The sequence below is a fragment of the Argentina silus genome (assembly GCF_951799395.1).
Source record: "Argentina silus genome assembly, chromosome: Y".
Lineage (NCBI taxonomy): Eukaryota > Metazoa > Chordata > Actinopteri > Argentiniformes > Argentinidae > Argentina > Argentina silus.
The window spans coordinates 39,937,708-39,951,022 of NC_139654.1; the positions used below are offsets into that span (position 1 = coordinate 39,937,708).

The 13,315-nt window shown below is 42.3% G+C and overlaps 1 pseudogene across 1 annotated transcript in view; it reads right to left on the minus strand.

The window, feature by feature from the left end:
* LOC310824116 (cytochrome P450 3A27-like) overlaps positions 1-9,586 on the minus strand; it is a 59,108-nt pseudogene extending 49,522 nt beyond the window's left edge. The window contains exons 1-5 of the transcript in view: positions 9,494-9,586; positions 9,296-9,371; positions 8,861-9,021; positions 5,885-6,104; positions 5,519-5,681 (exon numbers count right to left, since the gene is read on the minus strand). The product of the transcript in view is annotated as a cytochrome P450 3A27-like (transcript). The remainder of the gene's footprint in view (positions 1-5,518; positions 5,682-5,884; positions 6,105-8,860; positions 9,022-9,295; positions 9,372-9,493) is intronic.
* Between the last annotated feature and the right edge of the window lie 3,729 nt (positions 9,587-13,315).

Here is a 13,315-nt window from a genome sequence, read left to right on the forward strand (position 1 = left end):
GACCTTCTAGAATATCACAGAGCTGGCTTGGATTAGAAGAAGTTTATTTTTCCAGAAGGTACTTTGTTTATGGTGTCAGGTGCATAAAGGCATTTTTTTTTTATTCCTCTGGGAACCTTGTCATTTTTCGCCTCAAACAGCGGAGCTCCACCCAACCCACACCCTTGTGCCGCCAGTCAGCGAAAACATTTTTTTTAGATTAGATTCAACTTTATTGTCATTGTGCAGAGTACAAGTACAGAGACAACGAAATGCAGTTAGCGTCTAACCAGAAGTGCAAAATAGCAGAAAGTGCAATGAACAGTATTTACAGGTAGTGCAATATATGAGCAGTAAGTAGTGCAGTATAACATAAGTAGTGCAGTGTAAGCAGTATATGAGTAAGCAGTAGCATTATAAGCAGAATAAATAAGTTACAGTATGAACAGTGTAGCAGCATATGAGCTGTATAGGTAATGCAGTATATATGTATTAACAGTAACAAGGTAGATAGCAGAATAAATATAAATATGGAATGCCATATGAACAGTATAAACAGGTATGCACAGTATGTACAGATATGTGCAGTGTACTAACAGTAGTATTAAGAAAATATGAACAGTATGGACATATGTACAGAAGAGCAGTGGTATTGAGTAAGAGCAGGGGAGGGGAGTAATAGTGCAATTGTCCGGGGGGGGGGTGCAGGGGTTGCAGGGGTTGGTAGGTTGTCACGTAGGTGCAGTGTTCGAGTTCAGGAGGTACACTACTTTACGTTCCACAAACAGTCTACGTTCCAAGGTAAAGTCCGATCGTTTCCATTGAAATGGTTTTGGGTTCTTTGTTTTGTTAGGAATACTAGGATATTTCATTTTTATTTCGTTTTTATTCGTCTAGGAACGTTGTCTTTTTTCGCATCAAACAGTGGACCTCTACCGCGTATTCTCTTTGATCGTGTTAGAGCGGGCGCTGTTTTGAATAATTCCAAAGCCCGCGCTCATGCGTCCGCTACGTTCCAAGGTAAAGTCCGATCGTTTCCATTGAAATGGTTTTGGGTTCCTTGTTTTGTGAGGAACTCATTTTTATTAATTTTTCCTCTGGGAACCCTGTCTTTTTTCGCCTCAAACAGTGGACCTCTCCCGCGTATTCTCTTTGATCGTGTTAGAGCGGGCGCTGTTTTGAATAATTCCAAAGCCGCGCTCATGTGTCCGCTACGTTCCAAGGTAAAGTCCGATGTTTCCATTGAAATGGTTTTGGGTTCTTTGTTTTGTTAGGAACAATGGGATATTTCATTTTTATTTCGTTTTTATTCCTCTGGGAACGTTGTATTTTTTCGCATCAAACAGTGGACCTCTACCGCGTATTCTCTTTGATCGTGTTAGAGCGGGCGCTGTTTTGAATAATTCCAAAGCCGCGCTCATACATCCGCTACGTTCCAAGGTAAAGTCCGATCGTTTCCATTGAAATGGTTTTGGGTTCCTTGTTTTGTGAGGAACTCATTTTTATTCATTTTTCCTCTGGGAACCCTGTCTTTTTTCGCCTCAAACAGTGGACCTCTCCCGCGTATTTTCTTTGATCGTGTTAACACATCTCCAAATGTTACGTACAGTGGGGGAAATAATTATTTGATCCCCTGCTGATTTTGTTAGTTTGCCCGATTACAAAGAAATGAGCGGTCTATAATTTTTATGGTACTTTTATTTTAACAAATAGACACAGAATATCAAAAAAAAAAGTCCAGAAAAACATATTATATAAAGTTATAAATTAATTTGCATTTGATCGAAGGAAATAAGTATTTGATCCCCAAGCAAAACATGACTTAGTACTTGGTGGAGAAACCCTTGTTGGCAAGCACAGAAGTCAGACGTTTCTTGTAGTTGGTCACCAGTTTTGCACACATCTCAGGAGGGATTTTGGTCCACTCCTCTTTACAGATCCTCTCCAAATCCTGAAGGTTTCAAGGCTTTTGCTTGGCAACTCGAAGCTTCAGCTCCCTCCGCAAATTTTCTATAGGATTAAGGTCTGGAGACTAGCTAGGCCACTCCATGACCTTAGTGTGCTTCTTCTTGAGCCATTCCTTTGTTGTCTTGGCCGTATGTTTTGGGTCATTGTCATGCTGGAAGACCCATCCACGACCCATCCTCAGTGCTCTGGCTGAGGGAAGGAGGTTCTTGTCCAAGATCTTACGGTACATGGCCCCGTCCATTGGCCCCTCAATGCAGTGAAGTCGTCCTGTACCCTTAGCAGAGAAACAACCCCAAAGCATAATGTTTCCACTTCTGTGTTTGACAGTGGGGATGGTGTTCTTGGGATTGTAGCATTCAGCATTTCTCTCCCTCCAAACACGAAGAGTCGAATTTATGCCAAAGAGTTCAATTTTGGTCTCATCTGACCACATCACCTTCTCCCAAGCCTTCTCTGAATCATTTAAGTGTTCATTGGCAAACTTCAGATGGGTCCACTGCTTCACATGTGCCTTCTTGAGCAGGGGGACCTTGCGGGCACTGCAGGATTTCAATCCGTTACGGTGTAGTGTGTTACCAATGGTTTTCTTGGTGACTGTGGTCCCAGCTGCCTTGAGATCATTACCAAGCTCCTCCCGCGTAGTTCTGGGCTGATCCTCACCCTTCTCATGATCATCCTTACCCCACGAGGCGAGATCTTGCATGGAGCTCCAGGCCGAGGGCGATTGATGGTTATTTTGTATTTCTTCCATTTTCTAATAATTGCACCAACAGTTGTCTCCTTCTCACCAAGCTTTTTGCTGATGGTCTTGTAGCCCATTCCAGCCTTGTGCAGGTCTACAACTCTTACCCTGATGTCCTTTGAATGTTCTTTGGTCTTGCCCATGGTGGTGGAGAGGTTGGAATGGAAGAGATTGATTCTATTGACAGGTGTCTTTTATACCCATAACAAGTACTTTCTTAAAGTGACAGGAGTAATCTGTGTGCCTCATGGGCATATAACCGGTCTGTATGAGCCAGAATTCTTGCTGGTTTGTAGGGGATCAAATTCAAATCAATTTATAACTTTATATAATGTGTTTTTTCTGGACTTCTTTGTTGATATTCTGTCTCTATTTGTTAAAATAAAAGTACCATAATCATACCATAAAGTACCATCAAATAATTATTTCCCCCACTGTATAGGCCTAATATCTAGACCGTTGATGGGCACACTTGTTACTTGTCGCTTTCAGAACCCTGGACTGGGCTCGGGCTGTATATTCATATAGTTCCGTTAATTAGCCTAGCCTACTTTCCGTGATTTAATGTGACTTTTGTAGTGTGTTATAGCCTCTGCACTGATGATATTTATTTCACATTTAAAGAAATACAATTGATAAAACCTGATTAAACTTTCCTACAAGTTAACAATGTGCCGAATGCTTGTATTTTGATAAAACATGCAAGTTATTGAAGACACGTGTCTGTCTCATTTTTTTTACTTTGTTGCAGTATAGGCCACCTCAATGTAGCGTTCTGTGTCGCGCTGAAGCGTATGAAGTGTATTCAGTTATGGGGTTTACTGTACATACTTTTTCTCTGCACTGTTCCTGCTGCAGAGGATGCGTAAACGATTTTCCCATGTTGTTTTTTGGTTGTGGTCTGTGTTTATACATTTAGGCTATTAGTTGTATCCTACTTTTCAGTTTTACAAGTCAAATCTTATGACAGATGAGATGGCACTTCAAACGATAAAATGCAGGTACATTTTGATTACTGCTGCACTACGATACCCATAGATAGACCCAATACATTGGTAACTGCACTACTTATACAGCTCATATACTGCTTATACTGTTCATACTGCATTCTATATTTATTCTGCTTATAATGTTACTGTTAATACATATATTGCTTATACTGCACTACTTATACTGCTCATATACTGCTTATACTGCTCATATACTGCTTATACTGCACTACTTATACTGCTCATATATTGCTTATACTGCTCTACCTGTATATATTGTTCACATTGCACTCCTTTTGCACTTCTGGTTAGACGCTAACTACATTTCGTTGTCTCTGTACTTGTACTCTGCACAATGACAATAAAGTTGAATCTAATCTAACACCTATTCATTGTCATGTTTTGATGGCATATTGTTCATTCTCATGTTATGATTTAGTTTGTGATTATACACACGTTTTTAGCGTGATGATAGAGACCCACTACCAGACGAGTACAAAACATACACAAGTCACATGCAAATCCCTGCACTGCAGACGACAGACAACAACTGTCTCTGTACAACTAGTCCTGGACCTCCACTAATAGACAGATACAAAGAGAGCAGCATACAGTAGCAGCAGAGCCCAGAGGCGAGGCGAGGCAAGGCAAGTTTATTTATATAGCACATTTCATACACAGAGGCAATTCAAAGTGCTTTACGTAAAATAGATAAAAAGGAAAGAGCATGAAAAAAAAATTAGAATAAAAACGCATAAAAGACATAAAAAAAGAATAGAAGTCACAGTGCATTTTAGGGTCACAGTGCAATTATTAGCGCCAATTTAGTTTCAATTTAAGGCAAAAGCGAAGCCCTTTTTTTTTTTAAGCCCATTTTTGAAAGTAGCCAGTGTTGGGGCTTATCCTAGATCTATGTGTAACATAATAACTGAGAGACCTGCAGCAGGGCAGGTCCTCATCACTGGCTGTCTGCTTTGAGCTGGTTGTCGTTGGACTCCTGGCAGCGGGACAGCAGCTTGAGTTTGATGGGCCGTATGGGCATCAGAGTGTTCTGTAGGTCCATCTCAATGGGGATCTGGTGAGAGTTGACACACAGTTAAAGTATTGTAGCGAACGGCGGGGCAGAGCAGCTTGCCTTAAGCGGGTATCGAACTCGCAACCTTCCGCTTACAAACCGGCCGCGCTAGCCACAACACCAAGAGAGTTAACTCCCTTGGCGGAGCTGCTAACGGGCCTTACACAGGGTCGTTACAGTATGAAGGAACGAGTAAAACAGATGTCAGCGTTACACTATGAATGTTACCTAATACAGTGTCACTGTTACGTTCGGGTAGCATTGCACTATAAATTCAAATAAACTCAAACTCCTGGACAACGTCTCTTGGGTCGACATACATTAAAATGGCCCTATGAAGTCTCGAGGGAGTTTTGCAGAAATACAAATAGCTTTTTTTTAAATCTCACACTTCCATCATTTAGTTACTAAATTTTAGTAGGTAGCCTATACTGAGGATGATTGGCGCCTAGTACTGAAAAATGCAATCTGGGAAATTAAATGGGGAGTACATACTCATGCAGTACGCAAGTACAGAATTGTAGTATGGGGGTTCAAACCCGGGTCTCCCATGTGGAAGACACAAACGTTAAGCCAAGAGGACATCCTCAAGGTCTGAGGGCGACACTTCAGTTTACATGTCTCAGGCAGGGCTACCTCATCACGCGAGTGTGATTCCAAAATCACCTCTGCTACATATAGAAACGCAACACTACATATAGAAACGCAACAAAGTCATAGGTACAAAATTATATTTACAATCATTCTATCATTATTTTGTCTCACCTCTGTCTCTTTGCAGACGGTGAAGTTGAACCTCTGTAGAATCTCCACCATCGCCAGTTTCATCAATACCAGAGCGAATCGCATCCCGATACAGTTCCGTGGGCCCAACCCGAACGGCATGTAGGTGTATGGGTCGATGCTCTCCTTGTTCTCCTTACTGAACCTACACACGGAGAGTTCAGAGGAGGAGGGGTTAAAGAACATATCAATTAAATCACAGTAATATGATGGTTATACATGGTTGAAGAAACCTGTTTGTGTTTGGTCGTCGCATTTAGGTTTGTTTTATGGTTGTTTGTGGAACACTGCTCTTATCGTTGCTGTTGTGATTGATATTGTGGTTGTGGTTAAGATGTGGCCCATTACCTCTCTGGTTTGAACTCCTCTGGGTCTTCCCACACATCGGGGTCACGGTGCAAGGTCCAGATGGGTAACATGACAACCATACCCTTGGGGATGGTGATGCCGCTGATCTCAACAGATTTCTTGGCGACTCTTTCAAGTCGATGGGGTACAACCTGAGAGACTCGTTGATCACGCTGTCTAGATAGTCCATCTGCATCAGAGCCTCGTACTGGATAGGAGCCTGAACAGGGATATTACACTCACATGAGCACTAGTGATTGGTCGTTCACGTAGCCGTAGCCCAGAACTAACTCTTTTTCGTCGCAAATCTGAAGAGCTGTTAGTTTTTTGTGTTCTTTTTTTGGGAAATGAACACAGTACTGTACTTATTCTAATCTGCATAGCCTAATTTCATGACACCCGCATACAGAACGCCATTACTTTCAATGTACGTGTGTAATAGAGACTTGCTTTTTTGTTGTACATGAATAAACAAAAAAATCGCTAAATAATGTTATCTTGATAGTTAGAAGAAAATACATTTAGATTCCACTGAACAATGTAAATGATAGATGTACACAAGGATCAATCAGAAGTCAAAATGCCACTAAACTGGGCTGCTTTTAGTGGATTGACTGCTTGGAATACTGAATGTGCTATAGTCTATTATTTCCTATCACAGTCGACAGACTACAAGAAAACTGTCAGGTGGTTCAAATGTGAATAACTTGGTATCCATTCCATTAACTGTGGCCGGGCAGCACCGAACAGCCCAGAGAACATTACCATGGTGCTTTTGAATATTAGGTCCCTATCTGGCAAAACCTTTATTGATCTTATCTCAGAGCGAAAGCTGCACTGTAATGTTTTTATCTGAAACCTGGCTAAACATGAATGCATGTCAGTCTATTAGAAGTAGGGAAAAAATATATTTTCGCTCCATTACTTATTTAGCCATGTCGCTGAGCAGATGAGAATTTCATGATGAATATGAATATGAATAGTACACCATCAACAGCTTCCTCCTGTGATAATGATTTAGTAACCAGCTTCAACACCAAACTAAGGGCAACTATCGACTCTGTAGCACCAGTCAATCTGAAAAAGGCTGTGGCCAAATTTAAAAGAATTTGCAGAAAGTCTGAGCTGACAAAAACTGCAGGTCCACCTTGATATTCTTCGAGAGCATCTTTCTGCTTTTAATAAGGCAATAAAAAAAACGTCAAGCCGGATCATTTCTCAAAATTGATAATGAATCATAACAACTCAAACAGTGCTCTTTTCAACGATTGACAGCCTTATAAATCCCGCCCACAAGACACCTGGTGATCTGCTCTCCACCTACAAATGTGAGGAATTTGCAACATACTTCTGAGATAAGAGAAACAATATTAGGTGAGGAGGATCACTCAGGCAAGACCTGAAGATGTGTTTGATGACTTGTTACCCCACCTTCCACCACATGGAAGCACTATGAACTCTTTTGCAGTGGTCATACAGAAATGCTCAGCAAAGTGGGGGTCTGTTCATCTGCACCTAAAACTACCATGGTGAAACCCCTCCTGAAGAAAAGTAACTTAGACTCTTCAGTCCTTAGCGATTTTAGGCCAATCTCCAACCTTCCCTTTTTAAGCAAAGAAATTATAATTCTTGAAAAAAAGGTGTTCAAACTGTTAAATAATCTCCTTCTTCCCAACTGTACCTTTGACATGTTCCAATCTGGCTTTTGTGCCGATCATAGCACTGAGATAGCACTATGTTGTTAAGTTATTAACTAGGTTCTTAATGACCTTAGAATTAATTAATTAATGCTGATGCCAAAATGCTCTTTGTCCTTGTCCTGGTCAAACTGTCTGCACACTTAAAGACACTACTTACAGTAACACTAAGCACCAGGCAAAAAAACAAGGTGTTACCATTGACTCAGATCTTAATTTTGAAACCCATATCAAGAATGTGACTAAAACATATTTGTATCACTTAAAGAAGAGTAAGTAAGTTTGCCGGAAATCTGCCATCGTGGAGAAATTCTGTCTGAAGTTGTCCAAACAACAACATCCTCCCTAATAATAATATATCCCCCCGAAATGAACTTGCAGTGTTGGACATTAGCTGTTGTTTTTCTGCATGCGCACACGATTGGGAGAGGCAGCCACCAGAGAAAGGTCAGTCTACTCCCCTAGAACACCCCTGGCACTCACAACATGTTTATATGCAAACCGAATGTCAGGTAGGACACTGCATTTTAAAAAGCGTGTTTTCCGAACCAAAACAGCGTTCGTAAATGAAATATTTATTCATAAGGGATTTATTATAAGGGATCTTGTTCCCTGATCGCTACCGATTAAAGATAGTCATTACAACCGTTAGGAAGCTTTTAGAAAGCTTGAATATTACATGGACCTTTACAGAACACAGCTGTAAAGATGCAACCTTTCCTCTCCCAGGCTGACACTGAGAGACGAATGCATGCTTGTATTACTAGCAGCCTTGATTACTGTAACACTCTCTTGTCTGGTCGACCAAAGAAAGCTCTTGGCAAATGATACAAAATGCAGCAGCACGAGTCAGATGGAGAGCACATATCACACAAGTCTCTGCACTGATTACCTGTTAGTTTTATAATTTATTTTAAGATGATTGTATTAGTTTAGAAATCACTCTATGGTCATGCACACCACTGCATGTCAGACATGCTTTTAAGGTATATACCCTGTAGATCCCTCAGGTCCTCAGGTACTGGCCTTTTAAGTATTCTGAAGATTCCAACAACACCTATCTACTTCCTGTTTCAAATGAATAATACTGGGCAGAAGTCTGCACAGGGATGCTACAGACACATTAGCACACTGCAAAATACTGTCACCTATCTAACCATCTGTAGGAGTCTGCAGTGCACAGGGGTTACACACTCATCAGTACCCTCTAAAACACTGTCACTATCATATTTCCTGTTCCACATGAATAGTACTATATAGGAGTCTGCAGAGGGGTTACCTTGTTGGGAAACACAGTGTCTATCTCCTCCTGCAGCTTGGTCATGATGTGAGGGTTGGTTGCCAGATTGTAGGCCAGGAAGGACAGAGAGCTACTGGTGGTCTCATAGCCAGCAAAGATGAACATCATTGCCTGGGACAAGATCTCGTGGTCACTCAATCCTATGATGATGGAGAGAGGGGGAGAATGAGAGGGAGGAGAGGGAGAGTGGGAGAAATGGGGTGGTAGGTGTGAGAAAGGGACGAAGTAGAGTATTTCCACGGTGTGTTTGTAGGTATAGGTGTTTGAGGCAGGTACTGTATGTGTGTGTTAGATGCTAGTATACAGTGTGTGTGTGTGTGTGTGTGTGTGTGTGTGTGTGTGTGTGTGTGTGTGTGTGTGTGTGTGTGTGTGTGTGTGTGTGTGTGTGTGTGTGTGTGTGTTTAAGGCAGGCACCTTTACTCTGCTCCTCTCCCTTTGAGTTGCTGTCTTTCTGCGAGTCTATCATCAGCTGCAGGAAATCTACCCGACTCTGGAAGCAGGCTTACGTCAGATCAAAATCACATGAGAACTACCAGATGCTACCAAATCTCTACAATTGTATTACACAATACTGGCTGAAGATCGTATATTTGATCAGTTATATTTACATACCTTCCTGGTGCTAGCCACGCGATTGGACTTGATCTTCTGAAAGACAGCGTAGAAGAAATCTGTGACCGAGGCAGGGAATAGGGATACCTCCATGTTTGCCATAACAGGACCCATGAAGGGGAAGAATGCTGGATGGACAGGAAATGCCACGGTTACAAACAGGAACAGGAAATACCATGATACGTGACTCCAATCCTATTCAATGCACAGCCCTGTCCAGAAACAACTCCTAGGCTCTATCCCTAGACACTTCTGTATCCAATCCACTCAGATCTCCAAGTGTCCAGCATTTAGGAACTAGAGGTTGGTTCTGGACACGGCCCATGTGTTTGTCAAATGAGTAGAGCGCAAACCATTGGCAGTGTGGTTTATGTCAGTCTAATCAATGAAATCAATAGCTTCATTTATTAAGCACAAAATGACTGAAAGCTATATGGGGGCAGTTGTACCGACTGTGAGGAACAGTGGGCTGAAGATGTCAAACTTGAGCATTTTCTTGAAGTTGGTCACAAAGGGGTCGGAGGGGTTGTGGAGGGAGTCGATGTCGACACTGAATGAAGTACTGACGACCACATCCATACTGTATGGTCCAAAGAACCTGGAACACAACCACACAATCTCTGACCACCAGAACCACAACCACAAAATTAAAGGGGGAGTTCACTGAAATTACAAATTCACCTTATCGTCTCGGAGATAAATACTCACTCCTTTAGTTCAATGGGCTCATCGTTATCAGCCGTCTTCTTCAGATTGCTGACCAAGTTACCAGAGTGCTGCTTCATGATCCTGAGCATCTGAGTTGGGAAGGATACATGGAAAAATATCATGATTGATACGTGGATTAATATGTGCAAAACATATATTAATATCATGTTTGAAACAGGAATTATTTTAATGTTTATATAGCCTGAGAATATACATCCATACAGGATACATTATGTATATAGTCAAAGAATAAGTGACTCCAAAGATGAACTATTATTCTATACTCTGTCATCTGACCACTGAACTTATCGAAGATAAGATCAAATATACTTTATTGTCCCGGATGAAAAACTGTCTTGGATTAATTAATTAAAGTTGCTGCTTCACACAACAACAAACAACAATGAATACACACTATACACATAGTACAAATCACACACACACTCTCACACACTCTCACACACACACACACACACACACACACACACACACACACACACGCGTCAGAGTTGTTAGTCATTCATTTATTTGTGTTGTATAAAGGAATGAATGAAAGAAGGAGAGGAGAGATGGGACTGTACCTCTTTGATCCGCCCACTGGTGAAGGAGGGAGACAGGACACTGCGGATCCGTCTCCATGCATCATCCTCAGCGATAAACACGGCGTCATACAGAGGCCCGTTGAGATAGATATTCTAGAAAAATTATTATTATTATATACTGCAAGATTAACCTAATATTAATAATGCTATAATAACAATGATATTATCTATTTAAGGAGCCCTTATGTTTTTTTCCCCATACAACAACTTCAATTTAGCGTATTACCCTCCTGTTAGTGAAAAGGGAGTAGCATTCCTTGATGAGGATGGTTTTGATCATGGCTGTGTCCATGATACACAGGATGGGCTGACGGCCATCATAGATCCTACAGACCAGCAAAAACAAAGATAGTTAGATATACACTCACAGAGCACTTTATGAGGAACACTATACTAATACTGGGTAGGGCCTCCCTTTGCTCTCAAAACAGCCTCAATTCTTCGTGGCATTGATTCCACAAGATGTTGGAAACATTCCTTTGAGATTCTGGTCCATGATGACATGATTGCATCACTCAATTCCTGCAGATTTTTCAGGTTCACTTTCAAGATGTGAATCTCCCGTTCTACCACATCCCAAAGGTGTTCTATTGGATTCAGATCCTGGGAAGGCCACTGAAGAACACTGAACTCATTGTCATGTTCATGAAACCAGTTTAAGACAACTTTTGCTTTGTGACATGGTGCATTATCATGCTGGAAGTAGCCATTAGAAGATGGGTCAATTGTGGCCATGAAGGGATGCACATGGTCAGCAACAATACTCAAATAGGCTGTGGCATTCAAGCGGATATATACCGTAGATAGAGACAGACAGACCCATCACAGATCCTGCACTCTTAGAAAAAAAGTGCTACCTAGAAGGGTTCTTCTTCTACTCTCCCTTTGAAGAAACCTTTTGGGTTCCATGTAGAACCCTTTTCCACAGAAGGTTATACAGTACCGTGCGAAAGTAATGGGACAGTGAAGCATTTTTTCTTCTTTTTGGAGTTGAAATGAGAACGTAGAGATTCTCATCTTTTATTTGATGTTATTTGTGTACATATTGGTTTATCATTCAGAAATTACAACATTTTTATGCATAATCCCCCTATTTCAGGCTACACTAAAGTGATGGGACAATTGGCTTGACAGGTGTGTTCGTCAGGTGTGTTCCATCACATAATTTGTGCAGTCTGCTATTGGTGTCTTGTCAACATGAGGACCAAAGAGATGTTATTGAAAGTCAGGGAAGCCATTATGATGCTGAAATATCAGAAAAAAATAGCCAAAACCTTAAACCTACCAAAATCAACAGTTTGGAACTTCATTAAAAGGAAAGAAAGCACTGGTGAGCTAAGAAATCGCAAATGGCAAGGAAGACTTCCAGTGGATAACCAAAAAATGCTCACCATAATTAAAAAAAAAAACTAAAAAAAACTGCCCCAAAGATTAGGAACACTCTCCAGGAGGTAGGCGTCAATGAGTCAGAGACTACCATCCGCAGAAGACTTCACCAGCAGAACTACAGAGGCTACACTGCAAGGTGCAAACCACTACTTAGCCACAAGAACACACTGGCTGTCTGCTGATTGACGCTTGACTGTAGATTGTCGCTTTGTGTCAAAAGAACTCCCTAACGCACACTTTTTCAAAGTAGGTGAATTCATCAGATCTGTTTGAAACATTGCATTTTATCCATGCACGACGACTGCTTAGATACTCGCAGCACAGTTGCCCCATATAAATTGCCCATGAGCGCAGAGCTTGTCTTTGTCACTGTAGCAACTTTGCTCCATCAGCGGGAGAAGTCGGTTCGACGCCCCTGTAAGCACATGTTTCTCTAATTCCTTTGTTTCAGGCAAGCCACTGTGACGTCAGACGCCTTTACGCAAACAGCTTTGTATTTGTTTTGACATGCAGGCAGGCAGGCAGGCAGACAGGCAGACAGGCAGACAGGCAGGCAGGCAGACAGACAGACAGACAGACAGACAGACAGGAAGGCAGACAGACAGACAGACAGACAGACATGCAGGCAGGCAGGCAGGCAGACAGGCAGGCAGACAGACAGACAGGCAGGCAGGCAGGCAGGCAGGCAGACAGACATGCAGGCAGGCAGGCAGGCAGGCAGGCAGACATGCAGGCATTCAGGCAGACAGACAGACAGGCAGGCAGGCAGGCAGGCAGGCAGACAGACAGACAGACAGACAGACAGACATGCAGGCAGGCAGGCAGGCAGACAGACAGGCAGGCAGGCAGACAGACAGACATGCAGGCAGGCAGGCAGACAGAGAGACAGACAGGCAGGCAGACAGAAAAGCAGGCAGGCAGACAGACAGACAGACATGCAGGCAGACAGGCTGGCAGACAGACAGACAGACAGGCAGACAGACAGACAGACAGTCAGACAGACAGACAGGCAGGCAGGCAGGCAGACAGGTAGGCAGACAGGCAGACAGGCAGGCAGACAGGCAGGCAGACAGACAGACAGACAGACATGCAGGCAGACAGGCAGGCAGACAGGCAGACAGAC